This window comes from Lissotriton vulgaris, unplaced genomic scaffold (genome assembly GCF_964263255.1).
Source record: "Lissotriton vulgaris unplaced genomic scaffold, aLisVul1.2 SCAFFOLD_624, whole genome shotgun sequence".
In the NCBI taxonomy this organism is placed as follows: domain Eukaryota; kingdom Metazoa; phylum Chordata; class Amphibia; order Caudata; family Salamandridae; genus Lissotriton; species Lissotriton vulgaris.
Window position 1 is genome coordinate 758,539 of NW_028255427.1, and position 19,388 is coordinate 777,926.

The 19,388-nt window shown below is 46.2% G+C and overlaps 1 protein-coding gene across 1 annotated transcript in view; it reads left to right on the forward strand.

Annotated features, from left to right (window-relative positions):
* Positions 1-19,388, forward strand: part of LOC147659130 (cytochrome P450 2G1-like) — a 356,398-nt gene that overhangs the window by 102,790 nt on the left and 234,220 nt on the right. The window lies entirely within an intron of this gene.

Here is a 19,388-nt window from a genome sequence, read left to right on the forward strand (position 1 = left end):
AAAACAATCACAAGAGGCTTTTTCATCTTTCTATATGTGCTGCATAATGTGTGCTTCTCCTCATTATGCCTCCCTTAAGCCTCCCCTGGGGAGGCATATGTTTTTGGCATGCCTCAGAGTTACGATTTCTCATGAATCGGGGCAGTGTCAAAAAGTCATGGATGTTGCTGGGAGAGGCCACTGCAACAGCCTTTGCAAGCCTCGTTAGCGAAGAAAACTGCACTAAAGGGAAACATATTTACAAGTCAGCATTATATCAAAAAAAGTTGCTTCATGCTGCCTGGTAAATATGGAGCAGGCTCCTGCCACCGGAGCATTACAAAAGGTGACGCACTGGTGGTACAATGGGCTTATAAATAAGCCCCTCAATGCCTAATTTGTAGAAGAAATACTTCAAAGCATTGTAGATATTCAGAAGTTAATTCTCCCACCTCATCTAGTGTGTGTATGTGCGTGTGTGTGGAGGAGGGGTGGAGGTTGTGTTTCTGGCAAATTAGCTGCCACACATTGTCGGGAAAATCCTAGCAGTAGACCCGATACCGTTTTCTTTAGAGCATTCCCTTTTATGCCAGTCCCATTGGTCAATCCCAGTCAGTTCTGTCCAAGTCCACCATATCAGACATTGGGGTCCTAGAAGGGAAAATGGACAAAAATATCTCCCACCTTGTTCATGAGGGCATAAGTTATTTTATTTCTAAACCAGGACAGGACCCCTTACTTCAGGAGATGATATGGGCAAGGACAGATCTACTGCGGCATTCTTTATTCCTCTTGCGTGCCTTCAGGATGCAGCACCATTTCATGGGACAAACGTCAAGTAAAGAAGCAGACAAGTCTTCATTTATTGGCCTCCGCTGCATCAGTCATAGAAAGCTGGTAAAGCTAATTCTAAATTACCCTCTTCATCCCTATTTCAATGATTCTACAGTATTTTCCTTGGTAGACAGGAGCCAATATCCTGGTCTTATCAACGTAATGGAAATGTACAGTAATAAACACGTTTGGCAGATGTTTGACCATGCATTCCTAATTTTATAGTGATGTGTGTTATTTAATGTAGACATATATCAATGGGAACAATGGTTAATTCGCATTGTTGGACGCAAAGCACCAAAATACTGTTTTACCTAAAATATATTCCAAATTGAGATGCATTTGAAAAATGTCTAATTTGGCTAGCCTTTAATTGAATTCCTGAGGCAAACCATGGAATTAAAGTGTTTAAATATATCAATTACTAAGCACTAAGAATGGGCTTCAATTCTTCAATTTTATTTGTATTATCATCCTTGGAATTTTGTGAAGTTTAATATATATCAATGGAACCTCAATGTGCTGAATACACATTGTAAAACCAGGTACTGAATCTAGGGAGTATAAATATTTGCTGATAACTAGGCTATGAACGTTATTCCAGTTGAAAAGGGTGCGGAATATTTCTCAAGGATGATGAAAAGAGTTCCCATCCATGCCATAATGACTGCACATATTTGCTGATGATGGAAAAAAAAGCTTTAATAGAGGTGACTTGATCAGTTATTTGATAGAGGAGGGAAGAGGACATGGTAGAGAGTGAATTATTAGACAAGCAGAGAGGAATTAAACACTTTTGCACAGAGATTTATATAACAGTAACAGAGGTGGAATGAGAAGTATTTCTCAATAAGGTTCTAGTATAAGGACTTGAACATTGCCTACTATGACATCTGCAACTTGAAATCCAGCCATGCTTCATAATTGTCGGAAAACTAATATTTTATTTAGTAACACTGACAGCACTTTCAAGCAGCAAATTGCAACAGCCCCATTTGGGAGGACGGATTTGTTGCACATGTTCTTAATACTTTCAGGATGTGGATGATAGAAGATATTAAGACATTAGGGTGAGATGTATCAGGTTTTATTGGTCACAGACCCCTCAAATAAGTAAATCAGAGTGTTTGTGAATGATAAATCTTTTTAGTTGATGTACTAAACACATTTATTGCCTTTAGATGCCGGTCAGAATTCTAGAGGATTCTTTGGCGAGCATGGTATGGCCGATGATGAAGCCTGACATCTGGATGGTGTGTGAGGCCATCCTGTACATTTTCTCACACAATTGTGTAGGTCCAGAAATATCGGATGAACATAGTAGCTAGAGTTTTTCCTCGGTGAAGGAAAACCTATATCATAAGTGGAGAAGTGTGGCTCACTGGTTAGAGCAGGCAGACCCTGAAGCAGAGGTCAGACCCGGGACCAGGGTTCGATTCCCGATGCGGCAGGGTCTTGAGCTCAAATGTCCATGGACTCGATAATTCTCGCTTCGGTGCCTGACCTAATCATGGGTTCACACTCTGCAACTCTGGGCATTAAGCTTGCTTAATCTCCACAACGGCCCCCCGCGGAGGGATGCCTGGCTTTCACCTTGGGGATGCCCTGTAGGGGCTATCTCACAGGGAAAAGCCAGGACGGGTTCCCAAGGCAAGCGCGGAGATACCCCTTCGGGGTCGATTCCGGCGCTATATAAGAAACATAATAATAATAATAAGGTGTGTAAAGGCCCCCGTAAGAGTCTGGTCTAGTAAACATAGGGACCTGTTCATTTCTGGGGTGGAAGACCACAAGCAATCAACAAAAATAATGACATTTTGCAACTTCTATGTGTGCTGCATCAAAGTTACAAAACGCCATTTAACAATTGTTCATATGCAGGAAGGGAGACGACAGTCTTCCCCTTAACGCAGACACCCTTGCACAATGGTGTAACATTGCCTGTGTTGGCACAAGGCTGCTAAGTCTAGCGCCAGTGCAGGGGGAAACGTAGAGATGCGCCATATTTTTGTAAATATGGAGCAGTTCTGCATTTCTAAAATGGAGGAGTGCGGCGTTAAGTCAAGAAGGATAACGCTGCACTTCGTCACTTCATTGTAAATATGCCCCATAGTTTCTTGACAAAGGGAAGTTACATATTTGCTGTCATTTGTAAATAAATAAATCATGATTGTTGTAAAAACAAAACAAACATTCATTGCCAGATTAGTTTCTTTTTGACGAATCAATTAGGGATGAATGAATAAATTGATGAATAAATGCATGATTTTCAAATGTTCTGAGATGGGTGGATGAATCTAGGATTCACGCTACCATGGTAATGACCCAGTGTTAGAAATGGCACACGACTCACAAATGGCTGCACCCAAGAGCCATTGCACAATTTGAGTTGTAGATAGAGGTTTGTGCCCATTAATTAGAGCTAATGAACGGAATAATAACTTCCAAAAATCATGTTCTGCTGTGCTTAGTAGGCGGAATATGCCATTTAAATTACTTCTTTTCAACAGTGAAATCATATGAAAAAACAGCTGACATGTGTTTCTCAAGGCAGATATTGACAAAAGGCCACAAGAATAAGTGGTACATGGGTAGGGTCAAATTGTAAATAGTTCACATCCAAAACAATGTAGGTAGAGTGCACAATAGAAAACAGAAGGCAGTAAAAACCCAGATATACTAAGTCAGTTAGGTGAGAGAGATGTGTGTGAAACAGGGAGGATAGAAATATAAAAGAATTTTGGGAAAAAATGAAAATTGTCAAAGGTTAAAGTTACGATACGCAAACCACAAGGAAAGATGGCATAGCTTATTATACAGATCTTTAACTGACGTTCAATAACAGGAATGTTACAATGGCTATAACAACAATGTCTGTCAAACAATCTCATAAGCCACATATGAAGGGATACAAACATGTATCCCTAAGTGTGTCATGGCCGCAGTTCAGTCTTCACAAAGGAGCGTAACAAGTAAGGCAGTTACATGGTGTGCAGTTGTATCACAGAACATGTTCAAGAAGAGAGACATACATCAGTAATCAAGTAAATCCATTCAGTAGTCATCATCATTATGAGCGTGTGCAAGTACGGCAGTAGCATAGTGTGCAGTAATGGCACCGAACATTATCAAAGGAGAGAGACACATCAATAATCAGGTACAGCAGTCCTCATTATCCTAACTAGAATGGAACTAAAATCGTTGCGTTTAGAGCAACTATATCACAGTGAGTAAACCGTAGAGAGCCGCAAGTAAAAGCAAGCGGAGTACTCACTCGTATATTATGCAAGGGATGTTGCTAAAGTAAAAGTCAATGTGCTTACCAAAGTGTCCTTTATCCTGAAATTACAGCAGCATGTTAAAATTCCATAGTCCATTGATATGTAAACATAATAGTTGTTAACATGGGTCAGAATGAAAGACCCGCTTAAACATGAATATCATGCAAAAACACATCGTGTTGCAGATAGGGGGAAAATATAAAGCAGTGCTGGAACCAAAAGAGTGCTGTATCGGCTCTGCGAACTCGCTAATCCTCCATGATTTTACAGAGCAACATCTAACACTTGGCTGTTAACCTTAGAACTTTAAGAGCACGATAAAGCAGTGGCCAAATCGCCAAAAACAACAACTATGGAACTGTCATGCTACACATAGATATGGAAATCTTCACTTTAGTCTGCATAAAGCCACATACAACGGCTACCAAGAGTGTCGTAGCAATCGATAGCGCAGCAGGGGAGCGGCACCATAGCCCAGGGGCGACAGTTTCACTTCTCCACAATTACACCTGGTTTTGCTACCAAACCAAGAGTTTCGGGGTCCATTTCCCTTACAAGCCTTATTATCCATTGTAACGATAATAGATAACGAGCTACCAGAAGGCAATAACAATAGCTGTGCCAAAATAAACATTACATCACATCCAGAAAACACCAGTAATGTTTCTGTGCCCAGGCCCCCTGAACCTAGGCATCAGTGTGTAAGGAAATGCCTCTTTTTTTATGATCACCCCTAAAGATGTGGACTGATGCTGCAGGTTTTTTGACTCTGAAGGTGCGCTGAGGTCTGCTAATTAAACATTAGTGCTATGGACCTTGAAAGGTATATGTCAGATTGGTTCATCCACAATTGGCATTGTATTAACTTACTTAATAGCCCTTAGACTATCAGAGGCAAGATGGCGGCCGCAACGTCGGCCGAGTGAGATGGCTAAACAACCCTTTCCCTGCTAATTATCTCCCTCCCGTTTTCTGTTTAAAATAGTGTAGTGAGGAAGAAAGCGTACTGCTCAGGTTACCTGGGATGATCTGGCGCTCATGGTTCTGGCTTTGGGGGCTGCCTTTGCCGTCGAGATTGGCGTGTGCAAGGACATCCTTTCCCGCATCGAATCTTGCTCCGCTTACATGCTCGATAATACCGATGCCGCTGAAAGCATCCACCAGAGGCAACAAGACGCGTGGGCCGCTTGCAGGCTCTGGAAGTCCTGGGAAGCTTCCTCCGGATGGAGATGGAGTGGCTGTAGACGCTGGAAGATGCCGGTCTGCTGAGGGGACAGTTACTGGATTACCAGGAGCGGGGGATCGAACTGGCAAATGTGGTACTCCCTTCTGTGGACGACAGACGGTCCCTGCGCTCTTCAAAGCACAGAGTGGGAAGAACAAGTTAACGCGGGACCCACTGGCAGGAACAATTGCTTCCCTCAAAACAGGATTATCTCTGATTTCACATGAGCCGGCTATTACACCTCAGGAGGATGTAACTCCAGGTATTGAATTATCCCTTTCCGAAATAGTGGTGAATGAACTGGGTGGCGAGGGAGCTGGAGCGTGAACTTGAAGGGTGTGATTTGTTCTGCCGGTGGAGGAGAATGGAAACAATACCAACAAGGGGGCTGACACTGTGGAACTTGGTTTGCAGACACCTCATGAAGAGTGCTTAGCCTGAGGATCTATGAAAGATGTTGACTCAGGGGATAAATTCTGTTCCATGTTGGATCATTCCAACTCCTTTGGGGATGATAGTCTCGGAAAAGACTGGGCTGAGGATGAGAGCAATGGTAGTAGCTTGCGCTGAGAAGAGGATGTTGATAAGTCTCTGCATGTTTCAGGAACGGTCCATAAACAAAAAGTTCAAGCTATTATGCCAGAGAAGATCCTAGGCTCAGCTGGCTCAATGATATGGGACTATACTTTCTCGCCCAAACTGTACGGGAATGAAGCATTGGCTGGCGGTGCACCTTTAGAAACCACAAAAGTAAATCTAAGTGAACCTAAAGAAATTACACTCTCTACTATATACCAGTGTATCATAGCTCATCATGAGGAGACCCGGTTGGAGAGCTCTCGTACTCAAGGTGTGTGTCGCAAACTGCAAAATTCTATATGCAGGAGCGCAAAGTCTTGCTCTGATTTTGCAGTTAAAATTGGCGAAGCTGAAGCTAGAATCTCCCTACTTGAAGATGAGTTGGCCGCACAAAAATCCTTGACCGACTCTATGAAAACCCTGAAAGAGGACACATTCTGGAAATTGACCGACCTTGAGAATCGTTCAAGGAGGAATGTTTTGCAGATTCTGGGTATTCCTGAGGGCAAGGAGGGGGCAGACGATCGGCAGTTTGTGATTGAACTTTTTGTGGAGGAATTCCCAAAACTCAAGCAATGGGACTGAAAAATTGAGCTACAAAGGGCCAATTGGATTCCCTTTTCTGGCCCGAGAGGCATTGTATGACTTGACTGCACCAGGCCAGAAAAGGATGAGAAAGGGCTGCAAATTTTTTGTGAGACCTGAGTTTTATCAGGCGACAGTTGAGAAAAGGTGGCAACTGCACCAATTAGTTCCTCTGTTTCAGGCAATGGGAGCCCCGGTTTTCTTACTCAATCCTGCTAAATTGAAGGTTGTGTTTCATGGAGCAAACACATTTTTGTTTGTCTGAAGTCCAAGCAAAAGAATTCATGCTGTCAATGTAAGAGATAGAAGGATTTGTTAATAGAAGGCTTCAGTATTCCTTTTTTCTATGGTGGGTGGCTTTGGGATGTCCAATCTAAGATTAGTTGCTGCTTGAGGAGGGTTTCCTTCTTCTTACTTTCTTTCATTCTCTATGGCTCTTTTTGCTTTTGCGTCGTGCCTCACTGCATATCTTTTCATTCTATAGGAAGGGGAGGTTTGCCATGAGGAAGGGGTGGTGACTAAGCTCTTCATCACCATAGACAGTTGGTCCTTACGCCTCATATGGTGGGTGGCAGGGAGAGGGTTGGGTGGGTAGTCCAGGGTGGAGGGGGGATGGGGGCAGTGCAGGGGGGCTAGGGCGGTTGGGTGGGTGCACAAATGTTGTTTTGTATGTATTGTCATGGCATTTGCTTCAATGTAAATATGAAAACACATAACAGTGTTTTTTGTAAAGTTTATATGAACTGTTTGTATTATTTTACGAGTCCTGGCAAACAGCCTGTACTTCATAAGGATGATGGATAGAAAGGGTAACATTTGTATCTGCTCCTTAAATATTTGTGGTCTGAATGATAGAAAAAAAAGACACTTATTTGCAAAACTCCTACAATATGTGCAGATAGATGTCTTATGTCTGCAATAAATGCACATACCCTGGAGTAAACAGGGCTGGCTGAAGGACTTGGGCCTTGACTTATTGGCAAGTACTCATCAAGGCACTACAATAAGGGGGGTCGCTATCTTAGCAAGCGAGGAGTTATAATAAGTAAATGTACCAAGGAGGATAAATTGGGTCGATGGGTGATTCTGGAAGCTGTAATCAGTGAAACTCCATTTTCAATCTGTTCATTGTATGGGTTGAATCTGTATGACCCGGAAGCCCTCAATTACTTAAGCATAGAATAGGCCTTATAGCCATAACCGCTAATCCTTTGTGGTGATTTTAATATCCATTTAGATAGTAGTTTAAATTTTCTTAGTAATCTGGCCTTTATAGACCTTAAGACTGCCTTAGACCTGGTACCTAGAGAGGAGTTTTGGAAGGTCTTATCAGAACTGGGGCTGCCCTCATATATTCTATCCCTCCTTGTGAGACTACACAAAGGTAATTATGCACAGGTGCGTTGGGGCACGAACGGTGAAAAAACCAATAGGATTCCTGTGGGAAGGGGTGTCCGTCAGGGATGTGTGCTTGCTCCCACTCTGTTCTTTCTTTATGTGAACGGAGTGGTTGAGCATTTGCTAAGACATCCCTCTGACGCTCCTTCCCTGGCGGGTAAAAGGGTTCCTACACTGCTTTTCACAGATGATACTCTTCTTATTTCAAAGTCCCCCATGGGCCTTTGGAGCCTCCTGAACAGCTTCCAGGAGTTTTGTTCACAGAGGGTGTTGGTAATCAACACCGACAAAACTAAGTATTTGATTATGAACTCCCCTAAAAATCCTGGGCGCCCTCCAATTTTAAATTCCGCTTTATTGGAGAGGGTATCTGAGTTTGATTATTTGGGAATCCGCCTTAATGATTCTTTTAGTTGGAATCCACATATCAATAAAATGCTCCTTGGCCATAAAAGGGTGGGCGGAACATTACTCAATGAACAACGTTCCTCCACAAGTAAACCTATAGCCCCAGTGATGGAGATGGAGATTTACAAAGCTAGAGGGGTTAGCGCTGCCCTCTATGGGGCTGAGCTGTGGGGTTCGTGCAACTTGGATGTACTAGCAAAATTGGAGAGCAAATTCTTGAAAGATCTGATGGCTCTCACATTGAGTACTCCAACCGTCCCAGTTTTTCCCGACTTAGGCTGTAAATCGATCAAGGATCATGCGCAACTTCGCCCTCTGCTTCTCTGGGCTCGGTTGTGGCGGGTGCCGGAACTAGCCTCCTACGCAGAAGCGCTATCAGAGGTAATGGCAATGGTAGGCTGGTCTAGGATTAAATGGTTGAGGGACGTAAAATGGCTGCTAGTGGAAATAGGGCTTGGCGAGGCTTGGGCATCGAGATCTGCCCCTCCTAAAGCTATGATTAAGAAATTGTACTGGGATTGGGTCTCCTCTAAACTACTCTCAGATCCCAGTCATTGCAAATCCACTACAGCCTTTTTGGGGATTAAAGATGTGGTGGCTTACGAACCCTACCTAGATATGATTTCCATCCCTTTTGACCGTACCCTGTACTTTAAGTTCAGAGTGGGGACATTACCAGTAGGCGAATTAGTTGCCCGTTGGAAATCCCCCTACCAGTTCTCTCCCTTTTGTGCGCGATGTCCCACTCGTGTTGAGTCGGTAGCCCACATTCTTTTTGAATGTCCGGATTATTGTGCACCCAGGAGGCGATGGCTCAAACCCCTGTGTAGACTTTTAGGCACCCGTCAACATAAAGTGGCGCTACGTATTTTAATGTCTGACACATCAACTTTGATTGCTTGTACTGTGTCAAAATTTTTAAAGTGGTGCTGGTTGATTCGAGCAAGAAGGCTTTCATTATCAATTTAATTCTGTTTTAACTGTTTTTAACACCATTTTCTTCCTGTTCCCACCTTTTGTGTAATTGGAAATTGATTGTTTTTAATACTGTGTTTTATATTTATTGTACATGCTTTTATGATATTTTTATATCGAAATAAAGCCTATCAATCAATCAATCAGTAATCCAGTGTATCAGGGAAGAAAGGTTAACACTTTCAAAGCTTTGCAGGGACTAGTCAGGGAACATGGACTGGTTGATGTCTGGCATAGGCAGGGTGATCCAGGATTCACTTTTAACTCAGCTCCCCATAACAAATTAGTCCGCCTGGATAATTTTTTTATGTCATATCAAATTGCCGAGAAAATTAGCATTGAGATCCTCCCTAGGATCATTTCAGACCATAACCCAGTAGTGGTGGAACTTCCGTTAAGCGGCCTCCCAAGAGCCCAAAGGATTTAGACTTTTGAAAGGAAACTGCTATTTGATCAGACATATTGTGCGAATATGGCTAAGTAGATTATGGACTGCCTCTCAAATTATAGTGTGAGACGTGTTTAAAGTGGCTGTATGGGGTGAGACTCTTCGTTTTTCTATACATCGACAGAGGATGGTACAGGAAAAGATTAGAGTCTGGGTCTAACAGCTTAGACTGGCGGAAGTTGAGCATATGAAGAAAATTGGTGATGCTACAAAAACAGATGAGTGCCAACAGCTTATCGCGGTTACGAAATCTAGGATACACCAACACTTTGGGGAAGAACTTGCTATTAAATATGTACAGTATAGGGCTGATATATATGCACTTGGGGAGAATACAAGGAGGATCTTGGCTAAGCGCATACAACAAAGGGGAGTGTCGAATAGAATTTGCAGGATCAAAGATCAATATGATCAGATCTAGGATTCTCCGGCAGGAGTGTTGGAAGTATTTCAAAACTTCTACCGGCACCTATACACTGCAGAAGAAGATGGGACCATGGAATCTGTAGAGGAATTTTTAAGTGATCAGGAAACAATGAAGGTTTCATCTGACCAAATTAATATTCTCGCTGCTCTGATAGCATGAGAAGAGATCGAAAATGCCATAACCTCTCTAGCTGCCGGTAAGGTGGTGGGTCCCGATAGGATACCTTTAGAATTCGTTAGGACATTCCGGCAAGCATTTCGGACAGAGCTTGTGTCTTTATTTTAGCTAGCTCAAAGGGGTCAAATGCCCGAGTCTTGGTGGAAGACCACCATAGTAGTATTTAAGAAAAAGGACAAACCTGAACTTAATCCATCATCATATAGACCTATTTCGCTTATTAGTGCTGATAGTAAGATCTATTAAAAAATCATTACCTTCTGGCTAGGTAAGATCATTACTCCTTTGTAACAACCAACCAACGCACACCACGACCGACCAGCCACCCCCCCCCACCACCACCCTCCACGCCTGGACCCCGATCAGCACAGAAGACACCATCCGCACGATGAACTCCATCCACTCCGGATCACCAACCGACCCCTGCCCTCACCACGTCTTCAACAAGGCCGACGTTGTCATCGCACCCCACCTGCGAGACATCATCAACACATCCTTCGACACCGCCACCTTCCCCGAAAGCTGGAAACACGCCGAACTCAGCGCTCTACTCAAGAAACCAACAGCGGACCCCACCGACCTCAAGAACTACCGCCCCATCTCGCTTCTCCCGTTTCCAGCCAAAGTCATCGAGAAGACCGTCAACAAGCAGATGGCCGCCTTCCTCGAGACGAACGGATCCCTCGACCCCTCACAGTCCGGCTTCCGAGCCAAACACAGCACCGAGACCGCCCTCATCGCCGCCACCGATGACATCCGAGCCCTGATGGACAATGGAGAAACAGCGGCCCTCATCCTCCTAGACCTCTCCGCGGCATTCGACACGGTCTGCCACCGCACCCTAATACGGCGCCTCAGCAACATAGGAATCCAGGACAAGGCGCTGGAATGGATCATCTCCTTCCTCGACGGAAGAACACAGCGAGTCCGCCTACCACCGTACAAGTCAGAGGCCTCCGAAGTCATCTGCGGCGTCCCCCAAGGATCGTCACTGAGCCCCACCCTCTTCAACGTCTACATGAGCCCCCTCGCGGCCATCGTACGCAAACACCACCTCAGCATCATCTCCTACGCCGACGACACCCAGCTGATCCTCTCCCTGACCAACAACCCCGCCGCCGCCAGAGCCAACCTGCACGAAGGGATGAAAGAGGTAGCCGAGTGGATGACGACCAGCCGCCTGAAACTGAACTCGGACAAGACGGAGGTCCTCATCCTGGGCTCTTCACCCTCCGCCTGGGACGACTCCTGGTGGCCTCCCGCCCTGGGCACCGCACCCAAACCGACAGACCATGCACGAAACCTGGGCTTCATCCTGGACTCCTCCCTCTCCATGACCAGGCAAGCCAACAGCGTCTCCTCGGCGTGCTTCAACATCCTACGCATGCTACGGAAGATCTTCTGGTGGATCCCCACAGAGACCAGGAAGACCGTCACCCAGGCCCTCGTCACCAGCCGACTGGACTACGGCAACGCCCTCTACGCCGGGACCACCGCCAAGCTCCAGAAGAGACTCCAGCGGATCCAAAACGCCTCAGCCAGACTCATCCTCGACATCCCACGATCCAGCCACATCTCCGGACATCTGAGAGACCTTCACTGGCTCCCCATCAACAAGAGAATCACCTTCCGCCTCCTCACCCACGCACACAAAGCCCTACACGACCAAGGCCCGAGCTACCTCAACAGCCGAGTCAACTTCTACGCTCCCAAACGCCACCTCCGATCAGCCAACCACGCCCTCGCCGCCGTCCCCCGCATCCGAAGAGCGACCACAGGAGGAAGGTCCTTCTCCTACCTGGCCGCCAAGACCTGGAACTCCCTCCCGTCCGACCTGCGCCTGACCCAAGACCACCTCTCCTTCAGGAAGAAGCTGAAGACCTGGCTGTTCGAGCAGTAGCGGCACCCCCCCCCCCCCCCAGCGCCTTGAGACCCTACGGGTATGTAGCGCGCTTTATAAGTGTCACTGATTGATTGATTGATTGATTTGGTTTCTATTCGCCAACATAGGTTTATCCCAGGTCGGGATACAACGGATCATGTTAGGCGGGTTATCGCCCTTCTTGACTGGGCTCAGTCCACAAAGTCACCGCTCGGGGTGATCCTGTTGGACGCAGAGAAATCGTTCAACAGGGTATCCTGGAGGTTTTTGTGGTCTGTCCTGCGATGGAAGGAGCTGTGCACTGAATTTTTTCAAGCTGTACAGGCACTCTATATATTACCTGGAGCTCAAATTCATATATCTGGACAAAAATCAAATCCATTTGGTATAAGTAGAGGCTCTAGGCAGGGGTGCCCCTTCTCTCCTTTGCCGTTTTCACTATACATTGATCCTTTCCTCAATAAAGTAGACGCGAATATGAATATTAAGTCAGTGAAGGTCAAAAATACGGAGTATAAGTAATTGGCATATGCTGACGACATTGCACTTATTAATGATATAAGATCAGCTCTCCCAGAAAAAAGGATTTGGCACAACAATTTGGTACTGTCTCAGGGTACAAATTAAACATTGACAAGACCCAGGTTTTACATTCGGATACCTTCTTCGCTGTAGATCTCCCAATGGTTTCAGATGCAACATATCTGGGGGTTAAGATTACAGCAGCAGTTGACCATATACCAGATTTAAATATTTTGCCAATGATCGATACTGTCAATAAGACATTGGAGAGATTAGATAATTTGCATTTATCATTACATGGACGAAGCAATGTCATTAAAATGTCGATCTTTCCAAAATGTTCATATTTGTTCCAGACCATACATCTGGAATTCTCTGCATTCTGCGTCGCAAAGGCAGAAAGGGTATGTTTTAGATTTCTATGGGGGTATCACATATCTAGAAGGGCAGTCAAATGGATGATACTTCCAAGATTGAGGGGAGGGGGGCGTACCCAGTCTTTTCTTGTATCACTGGCCAGCACACCTGCAACATATGGGGATACTTGTGGTAGGGGCTAAGGTGGAAATTTCGGTATCAGCCAGACCAACGATATATGAAATGGCACTCTGGGATGATGCTAGGCAATGCTTAGTGAAGATATTGGACCCCAGCTACTACAAAAAGACCATGTTCAAAATAATCCAGTCAGCTTATTCGATCTGGAGACAGATACAACAGAGACTTAAGATTTCAAACGTAATAGCATATACCCCATTTTCCGCTTGTGTCCTTCTACCATCAATTATTCAAGACCAAATCACTTTTAATTGGGGAAATGTAGGGATTAATGCTGTATGTAGTGAAGGTCCAATAGTCTCATATACGTTTTTACCGGAGAAGTTTGGGCTCTGCAGAAGAGATTTTTAAAGTTTTTGCAGATTCTGAATTTTTTGGGTAACATTATACAAGGGTCTAATGTAAATCTGGGAAAAATTGCTCAGGTGGAAACCATACGAAGCAGGTCTCGGATTGGTAAAATCTACCAAATGCTATTCGAAGCTCTTCCTGATGATATAAGTACCCAGAATACTAAGTTGGAGAGAAAGTTCAGGAAGGAAGGGGTAAATGTAGAGGGTGCATTGGAATTAGCGAACCAGATATTAATAACAGGAAGATTGAGGACCCAACATTATATGTCTGTTTTTGATTTATATTATACTCCTGCAAAAGTATCTAAATGGGGGAGCTCATTAGGTTGCTCATGTAGCAGATGTGGGACACAGGCCGCTGACACCATACACATGTTCTATGCTAGTCCTAGTTTAGAAAAATTTCTACAGGACATTGAATCCTTTCTGAACTCTATCTTAAGCATCCCGGTAACAATGACATCAGATTTAATCATTTTGTGTATAGAATGTAATATGGAGGAAAATGCGCGGACAAGGTTTGAGATCGGAAATGTATTTATTGCCATGGTTATCGTGCGATTATGTATTACTTCCCAGTGGAGAAGCCCGGATTCTCCCACTTTTATTAATTGGCTGTCCATGATATTAGCTGTGTAAAATATTGAATCCTCAGTACATCGGTTAAACCTTTTCGTGCCACAACTGCCGTCGTGCGCAATGGTGCTCATGTGCGCAGGACGGCTCCCGGCCGTCCTGGCACATGGCACCGGAAATCCCTCTAGTGCAGGCACCAGAGGGATTTCTTTTTCATCCCCAAAGCCTCAGGATCTGGGGAGCTTCCCCAGCTCCCAAGGCCCCCGTAGTTTCTATGAAATGACGATCAGCGTGCAGGTTGCGCTGATGCCATTTCAAAAGAAACCGAAACTGAAATGAGCCTTTAGGCTCATTTCAGTTTCACTTTCTATGTGCGCAGGGGGCTATGTCAGCCCCCTGAGCACATAGAAAGATGGAAGATGTATCATTGAAAGGGGAGAATCTCCCCTTTGTAATGGTACCCCTCCCCTATGGATCCTTTCTTGGGGATTGCCCCAGGAGGGATTTTTATTTTGGCAATTTCAATGAGGGTGGGCCCACTAGACACCAGAGATTTTTCTTGGGGTAGTTTTAATTGGGTGGGGGCTGCCCAAAATAGGCAAGCCCCCTGCCACAATTACAGCCTTTCCGCTCCCCTGGGAGGCAGGTGGGGCTGTAGCCCCCCATCTGCCCCCCCCCCGCAGGGCAAAAAGCCCACTAGAAGCCAGGGATTGTTTGGGGGCAATTTGAATTAGGGTGGGGGCTGCCCAAAATGGGCAAGCCAATGCTCCCACCTCCGCAACAATTACAGTATTTCTGCCTCCCTGGGGGGCATATGCGGGCAGTAGCTCCCATTCTGTCCACCCGGTGGGCAGAAAGCCCACTAAAAACCAGGTTTTTTTGGGGGGCAATTTTAATTAGGGTAGGGGCTGCCCAAAAATGGTCATGCCAAAGCCCCCACCCCCTGCCAAAATTACAGTCTTGGCAATTGGCCAGTAGCCCCCAATCTGCCCCCCCAGGGGGCTGAAAGTCCCCTAGAAACCAGGGATATTTTTTGTATTTATTTTTTATTTTTTTATTTATTTTATGGAATTTGTAGAGCGCGCAGCTACCCCCGAAGGGGTGACCCGGCGCTAAAATCCAGGGGTTACTGAGTGGAAAAAGGAAGAGAAAAACATGTGATGCAAGGGAATCTAAAGTCCGGAGAAGAGCCAGGTTTTGAGTTTGGCTCGGAAGATGGTTTCAGAGGGGCAGAACCTCAGCTCAAGTGGAAGGGAGTTCCAGAGTCTGGCAGCAATGACACCGAAACCTCTGCCTCCGGTTCTGGAAAGTCTGAAACGGGGCGAGATCAGGAGGCGGAGGTCATTGGACCTCAAGGATCTGGTGGAGCAGGATATCGAAACCCGATTTTTCAGGTAAGTAGGGCCGAAGTTGTTGACGGCTCGATAGGTAAGGGTGAGAACCTTAAACTGGATGCGGCTAGCCACAGGGAGCCAGTGGAGTTGCCTTCGATATGCAGAGACAGATTGACGGTAAGGGATGTTACCGATCAGTCTGGCTGCAGCATTCTGGACAATCTGCAGTCGACCAATCAGGTACTGCGGAGCACCTGCATAGAGGCTATTAGCATAGTCCAGGTGGGATGTAATGAGGGCCTGGGTGACTGTGCGGCGGGAATCCATGGGAAGGTACGGGAGGATCTTTTTTATCATCCGTAGTTTCATGAAGCAGGCGGAGGTAACCTTATTGATCTGGGTTTTACATGACAAGGAGTCATCAAATTGGAAGCCCAGATTCCGCGCCGAGCGAACCGGGGTTGGGGCAGGATCGAGAGCTGTCGGCCACCACCAAGAAGAGGGAATAGAGGTTTTCTGATTGAAAAACAGGACCTCCGTTTTATCTGCATTCAATCTCAAGTGGTTCTTAGTCATCCAGCCGCTGATGTTATTCAGGCATTGGCGAAAGTTGAGGAATGCGGAGTCCGAGTGGTCCTGGAAAGAAAACACCAACTGTGTGTCGTCGGCGTAGGATACCACCCTGACTCCGTAGGACTCAACGACGTCAGCCAGGGGGGCCAGATAGACGTTGAAGAATAGGGGGCTAAGGGCGGAGCCCTGTGGCACCCCACATGACAGAGGATTTTCCTCTGACTTGAAGGGGCGTAGCAGTACTCTTTGGCTTCTGGATGAGAGAAAGGACTCGATCCAGCCAAGGGCAGAGCCACCGATGCCTATCTGCTTGAGGCGGTCCAGGAGGATGGGGTGAGAGACCGTATCGAAAGCTGCGGACAGGTCGAGGAGAACCAGCATGGCCTCCTCGCCCCTGTCCACACACTCCCGAATGGTCTCAGATACCTCCAGCAGGGCCGTTTCGGTACTGAATCCTGCTCTGAAACCGGATTGGGATCCATGAAGCAGAGAGTGGTTTTCTAAATAGTCCGTAAGTTGGAGCTGTACTGCTTTTTCCAGGACTTTGGCAGGTTTAGGAAGGAGGGAGATGGGACGGTAGTTAGAGAAGACAGTGGGGTCTGCGTCTGCCTTTTTCAAAATAGGAATCACCAGTGCCTCCTTCCAGGTGGTGGGGAAGAAGCCATGGTGAAGGGAGGCATTCCAGACGGTAAGGAAAGGGCAGGCCAGTGAAGGGGCCAGTTCTCCCATGATTTTGGCGGGAACAGGATCAGAGGGGGCGCCAGATTTGCAGGCGATGAGCAGTCTAATAGCCTCGTCCATGTTTAGTTTGTTAAATGCAAGGAAAGATGGAGACTCAGGGGGGCTAGAAGTAGGAGATGGAGTGACTGACTCAGTGGGGAAGGAGACACACAGTTTGTTTATTTTTTCTAGAAAAAAATCTGAGAGTCCCTCACAAAGGGCCTGACTGGCGGTGTTCTGGGGGGCTCTAGCCGGAGGGTTAATAAAGTCATTGACGACGCTAAAAAGCGTTTTTGAAGAGTTTTTGGCTTTATTAATTTGAGCGGCAAAGTGGTCTTTCATCGCGCCTTTTTTAAGTTTAAGAAATTGTTTAAGTGCCGTTCTGTAAAGATGTTTGGCTTCAGAGTCGTAGTTGAGCCTCCACTTGCGCTCAAGAGCCTTACATTTGCTTTTCTCCTCCCGAAGGGAGGTGGAGAACCAGGGAGCAGAGGGCCGCGACCTGGTGGAGGAGATGGTTATCTGGGGGGAAATAGAATCAATAGCCTTAAGGAGAGTAGAATTTAACCTGGAGACATTTTCATCAATGTCCGGGGAGAGGTGCTCCGAATGGTAGTGGAATATGGGATCCAGGGTAGCGCAGGTGACCTTATGCCACTTTCTACCCAATTCCTTTCTATGGGCCAGTTGGGCAGGTTTGCGTCCTAAAGTAAGAGAAAAAGGGACGAGGAAGTGATCGGTCCAGGTTAGAGGGAGAGGCTGAAGGGCAGTGATGAGCGAGAAATTTGCAAAGATAAGGTCCAGGGTGTGGCCTGCCACATGGGTGGGACCTGCAACCAGTTGTTTAAGATTGAGGCTTTCCATGGTGTCAACCAGGTTAGTAGCCTTAGCGCATAGCGGGTTGTCGATGTGGAGGTTAAAATCGCCCAGGACAATGAAATTTTGATGTTTAATAGAAAGATCAGCCAATAGGTGGACAAGGGCATTAAGGGAGGGCGTGGAGACAGGAGGGGGACAGTAGACTAGTGTGCCAGCTAAGATTGCTGATGCATTGTCGGAGATGGAGAAGTACATAGCTTCGATTGTGCCTATTTCACTGAGTCTAGTGAAAGTCAACTGGAAGGAGGATTTAAGTATGACGGCAAGACCACCACCAGACTTACCTCCGGTCCGATTCAGGCATTTGATGTCATAACCTGGGGGGATGGCCAGATAGATATCTGGTGAGGAAGAGTCAGTGATCCAGGACTCGGTTAGGAAAAGAATATCCCATTCCTCAGACGAAATGGACATCCAGATGTCGTTGGCGTGACGGGGTAAAGATCGGCAATTAATCAGACCTGCACGTAAGGTGTACTGATTAGAGGAAGAGGGATGCGGTGGTGAGCAAGGGGAGAGACGGGGTTGACAGGGCGGGAGTGTAAAGCTGCATTGTGGGCAGAGATAATGAGCGGCTTCCAGATGACTCGGGATGCAGCGGGGGCAGGTCGGGCATAGATGCGAATTGAGTAGGTGTAGTTGGGCAGAAGTCCAGCAGATGCGGGTGGGGCTAGTTGAAGAGGCAGGGGGACTGGCCCTGGGCCCGGTCCAGGCCCAGGCCCAGGGCCCAGGTATTCATGTAGGGGTGGGGGCTGCCCAAAATAGGCATGACAATACCCCCACCCATCCCCAGAGAAATTCCAGTCTTTCTGCCCCCCAGGGGGCAGATGGGGCAATGGCCCCTGATATGTCCCAGAGGGGGGGCAGAAAGGCAACTACGTTCCAGCGATTATGCTGTCTTTTTTTATGCGTGGGGGTCAGGGCTGCCCAGAATGGGCATACCAATGCCCCCCCAAAAGAAACACAGTAGTTTTGCCCCATTGGAGAAATATCAGGGCAATTCCCCCCCCCCCCCCCCCCCCGATTCCTGCCAGGACAGCAGAAAGCCCACTAGGCACAGAATTTTCTTTAGCAATGTGCCTACCTGTGGATTTTGGGCTCTAGCGCAGCTGGCACATAAGGGGACCTATCAGACCTGTACATTTTTGAAACCTAGACACCAAGATGAATCTAGAATGGGGTGACTTGTCTGGCTCTCACCAGGTTTGAAGTACCTAAAAACTTCAGACTTCTTCTCAGGGGTCTTACCAATAAGCAGTCCATTCAAAAGCAGCAAAGAAATCAACAGAGAATCTGAAATATGAAAAGACATCTTTATTACAATTAATTGTGAGGCTACGTCGCCCAGTCACACCTAAAGCAACTGAATGAGATAGCCTCCTGAATGGTCTCCGCACAGACCTTTTATACTGTTTATTATGCCCTAGGCAAACATTCCTCACTTTACAGTGTATCATACAAATATTTTTACTACAAAGAAAAGGCAGAGTCATGATGACAAGCCCACATTGCAGTTTGTCCAGTTCATGATAGATTACCCAGCAAGGCCCAGAACTTTCATCAGATATCAACGGACTCCCTAATAAAAACGGGCACCTCCTCCTTGTAAAACAGGTCATAAAGAAAGAAACAGAGACAGGTGTGTGTAAGATTAGACATAGTTTGTATGTGATGAAAA